The sequence below is a fragment of the Sapajus apella genome, unplaced genomic scaffold (assembly GCF_009761245.1).
Source record: "Sapajus apella isolate SASKATOON/1434 unplaced genomic scaffold, GSC_monkey_1.0 scaffold71, whole genome shotgun sequence".
In the NCBI taxonomy this organism is placed as follows: domain Eukaryota; kingdom Metazoa; phylum Chordata; class Mammalia; order Primates; family Cebidae; genus Sapajus; species Sapajus apella.
Genome location: NW_022437011.1, coordinates 8,482,620 through 8,494,445, shown reverse-complemented (window position 1 = coordinate 8,494,445; position 11,826 = coordinate 8,482,620). Strand labels below are relative to the sequence as shown.

The 11,826-nt window shown below is 50.9% G+C and overlaps 1 long non-coding RNA gene across 1 annotated transcript; it reads right to left on the bottom strand.

The window, feature by feature from the left end:
* Nucleotides 1-1,725: 1,725 nt before the first annotated feature.
* LOC116531556 lies at nt 1,726-7,735 on the bottom strand. The gene is made up of 3 exons (XR_004260476.1): nt 7,618-7,735; nt 3,777-3,902; nt 1,726-2,423 (listed from the first exon to the last, which is right to left on the bottom strand). It is a non-coding gene; the product is annotated as an uncharacterized LOC116531556 (long non-coding RNA).
* Nucleotides 7,736-11,826: the final 4,091 nt, after the last annotated feature.

The following is an 11,826-nucleotide window of genomic DNA, read 5'->3' as shown; positions in this document are numbered from 1 at the left end:
TCCCTACACTCCCCTCGTTACCCCCACCCCAGGCCTTCAGATTGCCTACTGGGGAGCCACCACCAACTGGCACAAATTCCCAGTTCCCTAAGTAGTAGGGGCCATGAAAATGAGGTTTCTGGAGCTATAGTGGGGGAAACCATTCTTCTTTTTTTCTCCTTCCCTGCCCTCTGGGGAAGTCATTCCTTCCCCGCTCCTACCAGGAAGGAGCCTTTGACCTCCGTCCTTCCTCATTTCTGTCTCAAGCCTGAGGTCCCCTGAACAGGCTGATATCCAGCTAATGCCCAGTGTCTTGGAGAAAAGGAGGAAACGGTCATTTAGAATGGACAAAATTTTGCCCCTATACAGAGGGCTGGTGTCGGGCTTGGGGTGGAAGAACACACGGGAGAATGGATAAGGCCTGGCACCTCTTACAGGTGCCTAGGTTCCTCGTTTTCTGTCGGCCCAGCTGAGACCTTATTTCAGCAAGGAGATCTGAGATGTGACTGAGGAGGGTGGACTGTTCCCAAATCCTCACTGCCTTCTTCCCTGAATGCCAACACTCCTCCAGGCCCCATCATGCTTTTGACCTTTGAGAGGGATGAAGAGGCTGATTTGTGATGGGCTTTGAACTGATACAGTTTCCTCATCCTTGGCTCTTTTCACAGATCTGCACCTTACTGGTCCATTCCCACAGAGGTTGCACAGGCGGGTGTCTCAGAGGTCTGCAGTGTGTGCCACGAGCTAAAGAATGGGCTAGAACCACAGCTGGGAGGATTTAGATGAAACCTCAGGGAAAACGTCCTTGGGGAAAGAGCTGAGAGACACAAAGAAAAGGCTACAGGCCCACACAATTTTCCTTTTTTTTTTTTTTTTGACGGAGTTTTACTATTGTTGCCCAGGCTGGAGTGCAATGGCACAATCTCGGCTCACCACAACCTCTGCCTCCCCGGTTCAAGCAATTCTCCTCCCTTAGCCTCCCCAGTACCTGGGATTACAGGCATGCACCACCACACCCAACTAATTAGGCATTTTTAGTAGAGATGGGGTTTCTCCATATTGGTCAGGCTGGTCTCAAACTCCTGATCTCAGGTGATCCACCCACCTTAGCTTCCCAAAGTGCTGGGATCACAGGCATGAGCCACTGCATCTGGCGGGCCCACACAATTTTCTTCTCTTCAGATTTTCAATCAGAGAAGACCCCTTCCCTACCCGCTACTGCCCTAGAGCACTCCAGAGCTAATGCTTCAGTAGGGCTGGGCTGGAGCTGAGGCTGGGTATCCGTCTGTAACTGTCAGGACCCTTAGGGCATTTAAAGAGGGTAGGGCAACCCCACCACACCCCCAAGGCAACCCTGTGGCCCTGTGGGATGAGGTAGATTCCTGAAGCCTGGGAGTTTCTGCAGAGCCAGACTCTAAGTAGGGATATCTAATCTTTTGGCTCCCCTGGGCTACATTGGAAGAAGAACTGTCTTGGGCTACACATAAAATACACTAACATGGGCCAGGCGCAGTGGCTCATGCTCGTAATCCCAGCACTTTGGGAGGCCAAGGAGGGTGGATCACAAGGTCAGAAGTTCAAGACCAGCCTGGCTAACATGGCGAAACCCTGTCTCTACAAAAATACAAAAATTAGCTGACATGGTGGCTCGAGCCTATAATCCCAGCTACTCGGGTGGCTAAGGGATGAGAATCGCTGGAACTGGGAGACGGGGAGGTTGCAGTGAGCGGAGATCGCACTACTGCACTCCAGCCTGAGAGAGCAAGACTTCCTCCAAACAACAGCAACAAAAACCCACTAACACTGACAGCTGTGAACTAAAAATATATATATCGCAAAAGTATCTCATGTTTTAAGAAAGTTTACAAATTTGCGTCAGGCCGCATTCAAAGCTGTCCTGGGCCACATGTACTCCTCAGGCCGTGGGTTGGACAAGTTTGCTCTAGGGGGAACAGATCTGAGGATGACTTTTGCATGTCCTCCCCCAGTACAAGTCCACTGACTCCAGACTTGGGCCTGTGCCCTCAGCTCTGCTGGCAATGCCTTTGTCTGCAGTCTAGAGGTCTCATCCTGCACACCAGCCACCATACCCGGGATTGCCCCCCATCCTTTGGACAGAGAGAAGTTGGAGGTACTAGAAGCCAAAAAGCCAGTCTTTTTTTCTGGGGCTGTGTAAGCTGATACAGGCATCATACCCTCACCTCCCATTCCCCTAAGCCAATACATACGCAGGCCTTCTTACTGGAAGGAGAAACTCCTGAGTGTGAGAGGCTTCGGCGTGACAGGGTGCGGAGGAGGAAGCCCGAAGAAGACAACTGGGAAGAAAGTCCTAAAGGTGTCAGCTCCAGATGAGGAATGTGCTGCACCCTACCGACCAGCTCAGCACTCCGGGCTCAGGCCCCCCATCTGATGGGGTCAGGAACAGTCACAGAGGACTGTGAGATCTGGGAGAAAGAGAGAAAGCCATTTTTTTTTCAGAAGGTGGTGAGCAGGTCATGGGCAATAGCAACACAGATTAACCTAAGAAAAAATCCTGAAGAAAATTGGGACATTCAGCTCTTCCAAGACAGCCAGCCCAGGGTGAGCTGCTGGGGGCTGGCAAAGGGTCAGGGGTTACAGTGTCCCCAGCCTGGGACCCAGCCAGCCTTGGCCATGGCCCCAGATGGAGACTTGCCCTACTTGCTGATCTCCCAGAGGCAGAAGCCAGATTCCTTCCAGCCCAGGGAGTCTCTGGACAAGTCATAAAAGTGTTTCCTCCAAGTCTCTATCTGGTCCTGCTAGAAAAAAAAAATGTCTGTCCATCTGTCAGTTTGAAGGTGAATGGGGCTGGGTGCCGTGACTTACACCTGTAATCCCAGCACTTTGGGAGGCTGAGGCAGGAGGATTGCTCGAGACTAGGAGTTTAAGACCACTTGGGCAACACAGACCCCATCTCTACAAATAAAAATGTAAAAATTAACCAGGTGTGGTAGCGCATGTTTACAATCCTAGTTATTAGGGAGGCTAAGGTGAGGGGATGGCTTGAGCCCAGGAGTTTGAGGCTGCAGTGAGCCATGATCATGCCACTGCATTTTGGCCTGGGTGACATAGTGAGACACTATCTAGAAGGAAGGAAGGGAGGGAGGGAGGAGGGAGGGGAGGGAGGAAGGGAAAGAGAGAGAGAGAGAAAGAAAGAAAAGAAAGAAAGAGAAAGAAACAGAGAGAGGTTGGGGGGAGGGAGGAAGGAAGAAAAGCTAAAAGGTCTGCCCCATTCACCTTTTTCTTTTCTTTTTTTTTCCTTTTTTTCTTTATTTCTTCTGTTGATTTGCATTTTTTTTTTTTTTTTTTTAATACAGAGACAAGATCTCAGCCAGGTACAGTGGCTCATGCCTGTAATCCCAGCACTTTGGGAGGCCCAGGTGGGCTGATCATGAGGTCAAGAGTTCGAGACCAGCCTGACCAACATGGTGAAACCCCGTCTGCACTAAAAATATAAAAATTAGCCAGGTGTGGTGGCATGCGCCTGTAATCCCAACTACTCAGAAGGCTAAGGCAGGAGAATTGCTTGAACCAGGAGGTAGGCGTTGCAGGCGAGCCAAGATTGCACCACTGCACTCCAGCCTGGGTGACAGAGCGAGGCTCCGTCTAAAAAATCAGAGAGAAAGAGAGGGAGAGAGAGAGAGAGAGACAGAGAGAGAGAGAGTCTCACTATGTTGCCCGGGCTGGTCTTGAGCTCTTGAGCTCAAGTGATCCTCCTGCCTTGGCCTTCCAAAGTGCTGGGATTACAGATGTGAGCCACCACGCCCAGCCCCACTCACCTTCAGACTGATGGATGGACAGACAAAATTTCTGATGTTCCTTGAGCCACGGCTAAGACATCAGCCCAGAATCCTCTTCTCAGATGACTCAGGAGCGCCCCCTTCTGTCTGGTTTGGCTGAAACCACTGTGGGGGTGGGGAGAAAGAATTATTAAGGTATAGATTCTAATCACAATGCCCAAAGGTAGCGGCTGCAGGAGAAGGCCCCACCAGAAGGGTCCTCACTTCAGGCTGCCCCCCTGATACTTCCACAGCCTGAATCAGAGCTGGACTTCCCTGGACGTGGGGAGGGGGGTAGAATCAGGGACCAAGGAGGAGAATGTCTAGAGTTCAATCGACCTGGCAGCCCGGCCTCTGGGAACATGCCCAGAGCTCTGGAGGGCCGTCCAGCCTGCAGATGTCCCCAGCTTCAGGAGAAAAGTCATGGTCTGTGTAGCAAGGCCAGCCTCTTCCTCTGAGCCTAAGAAAGAAAGGGCTGAGATGGTCAATTATCTCAGGGTTATGAGTGTGCTGTGGGGGGATCAGCCAGCCATGGGAAGCACAAGGGGGAAACGCTGCTTCTCCCCAGCAACTCTCCCCGGAGCCAATGGGACATATTTCCCAAAGGACCTCCAGCTTCCTGTGTGCAGGTGCAGAAGAGCCCCACAGACTCCTCAGGTGCTCAGTTCTAACACTCCGTGACCTACGGGATTCCGCAGCTCACCCTCAGGGGCTGCCTTCTCTCCTGGACCATCGCTGCTCCCCTTTCCTAGTTTATTCTTCAAAATTTTATTTATTTATTTGCCATATAGCGTTCACATTGAATCTTCAGTCTGATTTAAATCCATCTTGCTGCATCCTAAACAGTGGCAGCTAGAAGAGAGGGAGGGGGAAAGCAAAAGGAATGCTGAGAAACCGAGGAGGAGAAAGACAAAGCAAGGAGAGAGGACTGAGGAAGACCCGAGCAAGTATCTGAGAGGAGCCACCTGACCGGAGAATGGCTTCGGCATTGTCCCTAGTCTCTCTCCCTGTCAACATTTCATAGCTGCAAGCCCGCACTCACACTACGTGTAGGCGTGGACACACACATACACATGCACAACACATACTTAGGCTGTGGGGAAGGCCTGGCTGTGTGTGGAGTTCCAGGGGGCAGTCCGCCCCCACCTGCATAATTATCTCTCTGCCTCACATCTCCCCACCTGCCAGTCTTCCAGCACTAGTTCTTTGTGCTTTCAAAGCAGCTCCCTCCCAGAATGCTACCTCCAGGAAGCGCTGAGCTGAGAGAATGAGGGAGTGGAAGGAAGGCGAGCTAGTCCTCTCTCCCCATAGCACTGCTCCATCAAACAGCACCCGCTTCTCCCCTCAACTCCACCTCTTTCATCACTGCCACTGACAGCTGCAAAAACAGCCCTCTCGGGGATGTGCCCATCTATTTGCTATCTATTTCCTGGGGCAGGAGACAGCCAGGGACTGGGGTAGAGAAGCAGCATCATCCATGCCAACACCCTCTGCCTCCCTTCCCCCATATGTAAAGAAACAAAAGAGAATGCCCTCCAGCCAGGCCCTAGAACCAGTGTGCAGTCACCGCAGCTTTCTAAAATCCCTGCCCAGGCTGGCCGCCACCCTGTCCTCCCAAGATAGACTCTCTTTCTCAGACCTTGGAAAGTCGCTCTAGGATACCTCACCCTGAAAGACAGATCCACTCTTGGAATGCTGGGAGACAGTGATGGATTCGCCCACACACTAGCAACCTACTTCCATTAACTCCGATGTCCAAATAATTTCTTTAAATCACCAAGGATGAGGCTGGGGAGGGGAAGGTGAGTCTGTGACATCAATCTCCAGCAGGGATTACTCCTTCAAACCTGGCCAGGGCCAGGCAGGAAAAATACCCGGCACATTCTTCTGGGACAAAACTATGGAAATGAGACCCCAGCCCACCCCCACCCACCCCTACCACCCACGGTACCTCTTCTCGCCTAAGTTCTTGTCCTCCCTCTCCCTTGGACAACACAGATAGAGGCTTTTCCACCCATTCCTGGAGGCTTCAGGGCTCTGCCTGCTCCTTGGCAAGGTGGGAGCTGCCTCCTGGGGCATCCCAGCCCCCCTAGCAGCCAAGAGAGCATCTCCTGTGTGACCAGCACCCAGGGTGACCCAAAGGGCAGGGTATGAGCATAACTAAAAGCTAAGAGCTATACCCCAGTTACCAGCTTACCATTCCTTCTCAAATTACCCTAATTACTGCCCTCATTTTACAAGGAGGAAATGGAGACTTAGAGGGGCCAAATTGTACACAGCTAGCTGCTAGAAAGAGACGGATCTGAGTCAAGCACAGGTCTTCCATCTCCAAAGTCTGCCTATAGAGAGATCACGTCCTGGTAGGAAAGGGGGACAGGAAGCAGGTGACATTTCAATTGCTTCATGTTCCCATCTACCCTTGGCTCTGGAACACAGGTTCATCAGCTCAGACCTACTGTTCTAGCCCCGGCCCAGCTTACCCTGCCTGCTGCTAAGCCAGCCTCCAGCTGGGAGGTTTGTACATCTTGGGGATGGGCCAGGTGGGGCCTGGAAGGCAGAGGGGACAGAGAAGGGAAGAGCTGGCATTTTGACAGGGCCCAGGAGCAGGCGAGGAGAAGAGAACTGGGCAGATGGGCCCGAACCGGCCATGTGGGGAGGCTGGGCCTTGGGAAAAGCGTGGGCATAGTGGGGCCTGGCTGAAGCACGGCTTTACCCAGTTGGCATTTCTCGCTTCCTCCATTCTCCCTATCGCTCTGAATTGTCTGTTTTAGATACGATTCTTTCCAAATGGGCACCCTCCCCCTACAAAGAGACTGGCATGGGGAGAGATGCTTTGCTGACATCATAGACTTCTTCCAGTAGCAACAGCAGGCTGGGGAGCTGGCGGCCCAGACCACAACAGGAGCAGTTAGTGATGTTCTGTTCCAGCAGATTGGAGAGGGTTTCCCATGGCTCAGACCTGAGGCTGAGGAGCCAGAATGGAAAAAGCAGGAGAAAGGAGGCCCCTGAGCTCTTGGACAAGCAGTGGGCTTGTTGGTGGCCTGGAATAAAGGTGTCCATATAGGCTTTCCCCTCCTAGAAGGACAAAAGTCAGCACTGTCCAGCCCTGTGGCTCTGATGACAGAGGTGGCTTAGTGTGGGTGTCCCCCATAGAGGTGCTCTACCTCTTCTAGGCCCTGAAAAGTTACCATAAACAAGGGGAGAATGAGCAGGAACCAGTGACTGGCACTGGGTGGTTTCCATGTCTCTTCTGCTGTTTGCAATCTCCACCTCCTGGGCTCAAGTGATCCTCGTGCTTCAGCTTCCCAAGTAGCTGGGACCACAGGTGTGTGCCACCACACCCAGCTAATTCTGTATTTTTTTGTAGAAATGAGTTTTTTCATGCTGCCCAGCCTGATCTAGAACTCCTGAGCACAAGCCTCAGCCTCCCAAAGTGCTGGGATTAAGGGTACAAGCCACTGCGCCCAGCCTGTTGGTTCATTTTTTGTTTTTGAGATGGAGTCTCACTCTGCTGCCCAGCCTGGCTGGAGTGCAGTGGCACAATCTCGGCTCACTGCAACCTCCCCCTTCTGGATTCAAGCAATTCTCCTGCCTCAGCCTCCCAAGTAGCTGAAATTTTAGGTGTGCACTACCACGCCCAGCTGATTTTTGTATTTTTTGTAGAGACAGGGTTTCACTATGTTGGCCAGGCTGGTCTCAAACTCGTGGGCTCAAGTGATCTGCCTGCCTCGGCCTCCCAAATTGTTATGTTACAGATGCAAGCCACTGCGCCCAGCCTGTTTGTTTTCTCTATAGTCCTTTTTAAAGCATGACTCCACGTTTCTCTGAAGCAGAAACTCACCTGCTCTCTCAAGTGTTTTGCTGAGTGGGGGTGGAATGGGATAACTTCCTTTCCAGAGTCTGAAGAGCTGCAGCAGTTTTGGTCATCTAGCGGAGCTGCCTTAGTCAGTTCAGGCTGCTATAACAAAATACCATAAACTAAGTGACTTATAAACAACAGAAATTTCTTTCTTTCTTTTCTTTTGAGACAGAGTCTCACTCCGTGGCCCAGGCTAGAATGCAGTAGCACTATCTCAGCTCACTGTACCCCCAGGTTCAAGCAATTCTCCTGCCTCAGCCTCCTAAGTAGCTGGGATTACAGGTGTGCGCCACCATCTCCGGCTAATTTTTGTAGTTTTAGTAGATACAGGGTTTCCTCATGTTGGCCAGGCTGGTCTTGAACTCCAAGTGATCTGCCTGCCTCAGCCTCCCAAAATGTTGGGACTACAGACGTGAGCCACTGCACCTGGCCAGAAATTTATTTCTCACAGTTCTGGAGGCTGGAAATCCAAGTTCTGGGAGGGGCCTTCTTCTTCCTTCAGATGGCCAGCTTCTCATTACATCCTCAGCTGGCTGTGCACAGAGAGAGGAGGCAAGCAAGAGGCAGCACGCTCTCAGGACTCTGGTTTTAGAGAGCAGGTCTTGCTCTGTCACCCTGGCTGGAGTGCAGTAGCACAAATAGCTCACTGCAGCCTCCAACACCTGGCCTCAAGCCATCCTCCTGTCGGGCTCCTGAAATGCTGGGATCACAGGTGGAAGCCACCATGCCTAGCCCCATTCATGAATGATGGCACTAATCTCATTCATGAGGGCTCCACCCTTATGACCTCATGTAATCCTCATTACCTCGAAAAGCCCCCTCCTCCTAATATCATCACATTGAGGGGTAGGGTTTCAACATACAAATTTAGTGGGGGACACTTAGTCTGCAGCAGGGGCCACACATCATGTCAAGAGAAGCAAGAAACAAATACTTTGGGCTTGATCCTTACACTATCATCTGGTTACTCTTAAATGAGGCTCTCCAGATGCTCCCTTTGCAGATCAAAGCCAAAGAACCCAGCTTATCAAGAGAAGTTGCAGCCCACCAGTCTTAGCACTAAAGGATCCCCAGGTTTCCCCTAGATTCCAGGCCAAAGGCCCTCACCACCTATTTGGTGACAGACTGAAGTTTGTGGATTTTGAAATGGAAAGCAGCTGGTATGGGAGAGAATCCTTTGCACATGGAGGTGCTCGATAAATGCTGGATGCTGGGAGAGGAATACGCTCCAAAGGAGGCCAATGTTCTGTAATGTGAGGAGACAAGAGGAGGCTGAGTAGGAATAGGGGATGTTGCTACTTCAGCCAAAGTGACCAGGGGGCCTACTCTGCACACCTACCAAACTGGAGGTGGAAGGACAGGTTATCATTAGGTCAGATCAACCTCCTAAGCCAGCATGAATTATTCTCAGCCTCCACTGAGCCTACCTGGGCTCTGGTCTTGTCTAGACACTTCCTCTCCAGCTGAGGCTAGGAAGCAGGTGCAGTCACTCACAGCCTCACTCTTCACGGAGGCGCTGCCATTAAGAACCCTGATTAGTAGAGCCCCATGCCGGGCTGCTAATGAGTTGAGGACATTAAGCATAAATGCTTTCCCAGATATGGGCTTGAGCAGCTCCCAGGAAGAAACAAATATTTTAATCTCAAAGAAAGAGAATGTAGGAGGGGAGGGGTTCCCCCTGCTTACTAGGCATCTGTTGTCCTCCCATCCTCCACCTGCCATACTTGCTGCCATTCTCAAGTCCCTGGAATTCCCTGTCCAGGGCGGGGCAGGGGAGAACAGATCCTCACTCACCCAGGCATATGGGAATGGAAGAGATTCTCAAAGATTTAGAGGGAAGGGGATTTTGTGGACTGCCTTGACCTATAACCCCGATGGTCAAGAAGTCCTTGACATCAAATTTGGATGACTCTTGTGATAACTCAAGCCGACTTCCCTTGGTTGGGGAGTTGGGGAAAAGGACTAAAGATCAATGAGGGACACCTTTTGACCCAAACTAGCTGCTCTAGGCCAGTGGTTCTCCCAATGTGGTTGGGACCAGCAGTATCAGCATCCGTATCAGCTGGAAACTTGCTAGAAATGTGAGTTCTCAGGATTACGCCAGACCTACTGAATTGGAAACTCTGGGTGTGGCAGCAGGCAAACTTGTTTTTTTGTTTGTTTTTGAGACAGTCTCACTCTGTTGCCCAGGCTGAAGTGCAATGGCATGAACACAGCTCACTGCAGCCTCGACCTTCTGGGCTCAGCTGATCCTCCCACCTCAGCCTCCAGAGCAGCTGTGACTGTAGGCATGCCTGGGTAATCTTCTGGTATTTTTAGTAGAGACAGGGTTTCGCTGTGTTGCCCAGGCTGGTCTCAAACTCCTGGGCTCAAGTGATCCACCCACCTTGGCTTGCCAAAGTGTTGGGAGCCACAGGTGTGAGCCACTGCACCCAGCCCAAACTTGTTTTAACAAGCCTTTTAGTGGTTCTTGTCCACTTTCAAGTTTGAGAACCACTGCTCTTGGCTCTCCCTCTTGAACTGAAGGGAAGAGTCAAGAAAAGGAAGAATTATGAGGGATGCAACAAGCAGCTTCATCCAAAGAAATAAAGAAATTGGAACTTTCCCAATGTGGAAATCTCAAGCCAGGCCTCAGAAGAGGCCTCTGATCCTCTGCGGCTGTAAATGTCAGAGCAGTGTCTAAGTGGCCCTGTGAGGAGGAGTCGGGGAAAATAACCAAGCGTGACCTTTTGCATTTTGCCCAGAGCACGGAAGGATAATGGAGCAATCTTTTCAGGTCATTTATCTCCTGCTCGGTCCCAGCTTTTCTCAGCTACCTTTCCCTCCAGCTGGGGCCAGCCGCCCCTCCTTCTCCACCAGACTTTAGGCCAGCTCCCCCCAACCCATCGCATCTTTCCCCATCCTCCATCAAATAAGAACTGGTTCAAACTGCTTCTTTTTTCTTCTCTTTTCTTTCTTTCTTTTTTTTTTTTTTTTTGAGATGGAGTCTTGCTCTGTCACCCAGGCTGGAGTACAGTGGCACTATCTCGGCTCACTGCAACCTCTGCCTCCCTGGTTCAAGCAGTTCTCCTGCCTCAGCTTCCCAAGTAGCTGGGATTACAGGCACATGCCCCCATGCCTGGCTAATTTTTGTATTTTCTTTTTTTGATGGGGCGGGGAGTGGAGCGCAATGGTGTGATCTTGGCTCACTGCAACCTCTGCCTCCTGGGTTCAAATGAGTCTCCTGCCTCAGCCTCCCTAGTAGCTGGATTACAGACATGTGCCACCATACCCGGCTAATTTTGTATTTTTAGTAGAGATGGTGTTTCACCGTGTTGGTTAGGCCGGGCCTGAACTCCCGAACTCAAGTGATCTGCCCGCCTTGGCCTCCCTGTAAGTACTGGGATTACAGGCATGAGCCACTGTGCCTGGCCAATTTTTGTATTTTTAGTAGATTCAGGGTTTCACCATGTCTGACCTCAGGTGATCCAAAGGTCACCTCCCAAAGTGCTTTTTTTGCCCTCCCAAAGTGCTAGGATTACAGGCATGAGTCACCGTGCCCAGCCTCAAACTGTTTCTTAAGCAGACCAGCAAGGAATGAGACCCTGCTCCACAGAGAATAAGAGGGCAAACAAACCCACTATAACCTGTAATGGGGCAGCCTCTCTTCGTACCCTCCTCTCTTTCTTAACAGGCCATACCCCATGCAGAGTGAAGCCACTCTTTCCCTGGCCTTTTGCACAACACCCGAATGGTCACACTTGCAAAGAAAGAAAAGGACAAAATCCGCTCTATAGCTTATCTTCCAATATCTGCCGTACTGGATCACTAACACAGTAGACGCCTATGAATATTTCATAAATTGAACTCAAGGGAGCTCCTAGAAGCAAGAAACAAAAGAGTCTGTTTCCAAATTGGACCCACAACAGAGATCAATACATGGGTCCTCCTGAAATGACTAAGGAAGAAGCAACCTTCTGCTGCCCGTGCACTGCTGACCCCATATGTTCATTTGCTCCACAAGCATGTGTAGCACACCTGCTATACGTGGACCCTAGATCATATGTTCTAGTGGGAAAAACACATATAAAGTAAGTAAACATATAAGATTTCAGGTAATGTTCATTGCCTCAGAGAAAAACAAAAGATGGTAAGGGGGCTGGGGATGGTGGGAATGGGGTCCAAGAAAAGCCTCTTTAAGTGGGTGGCATT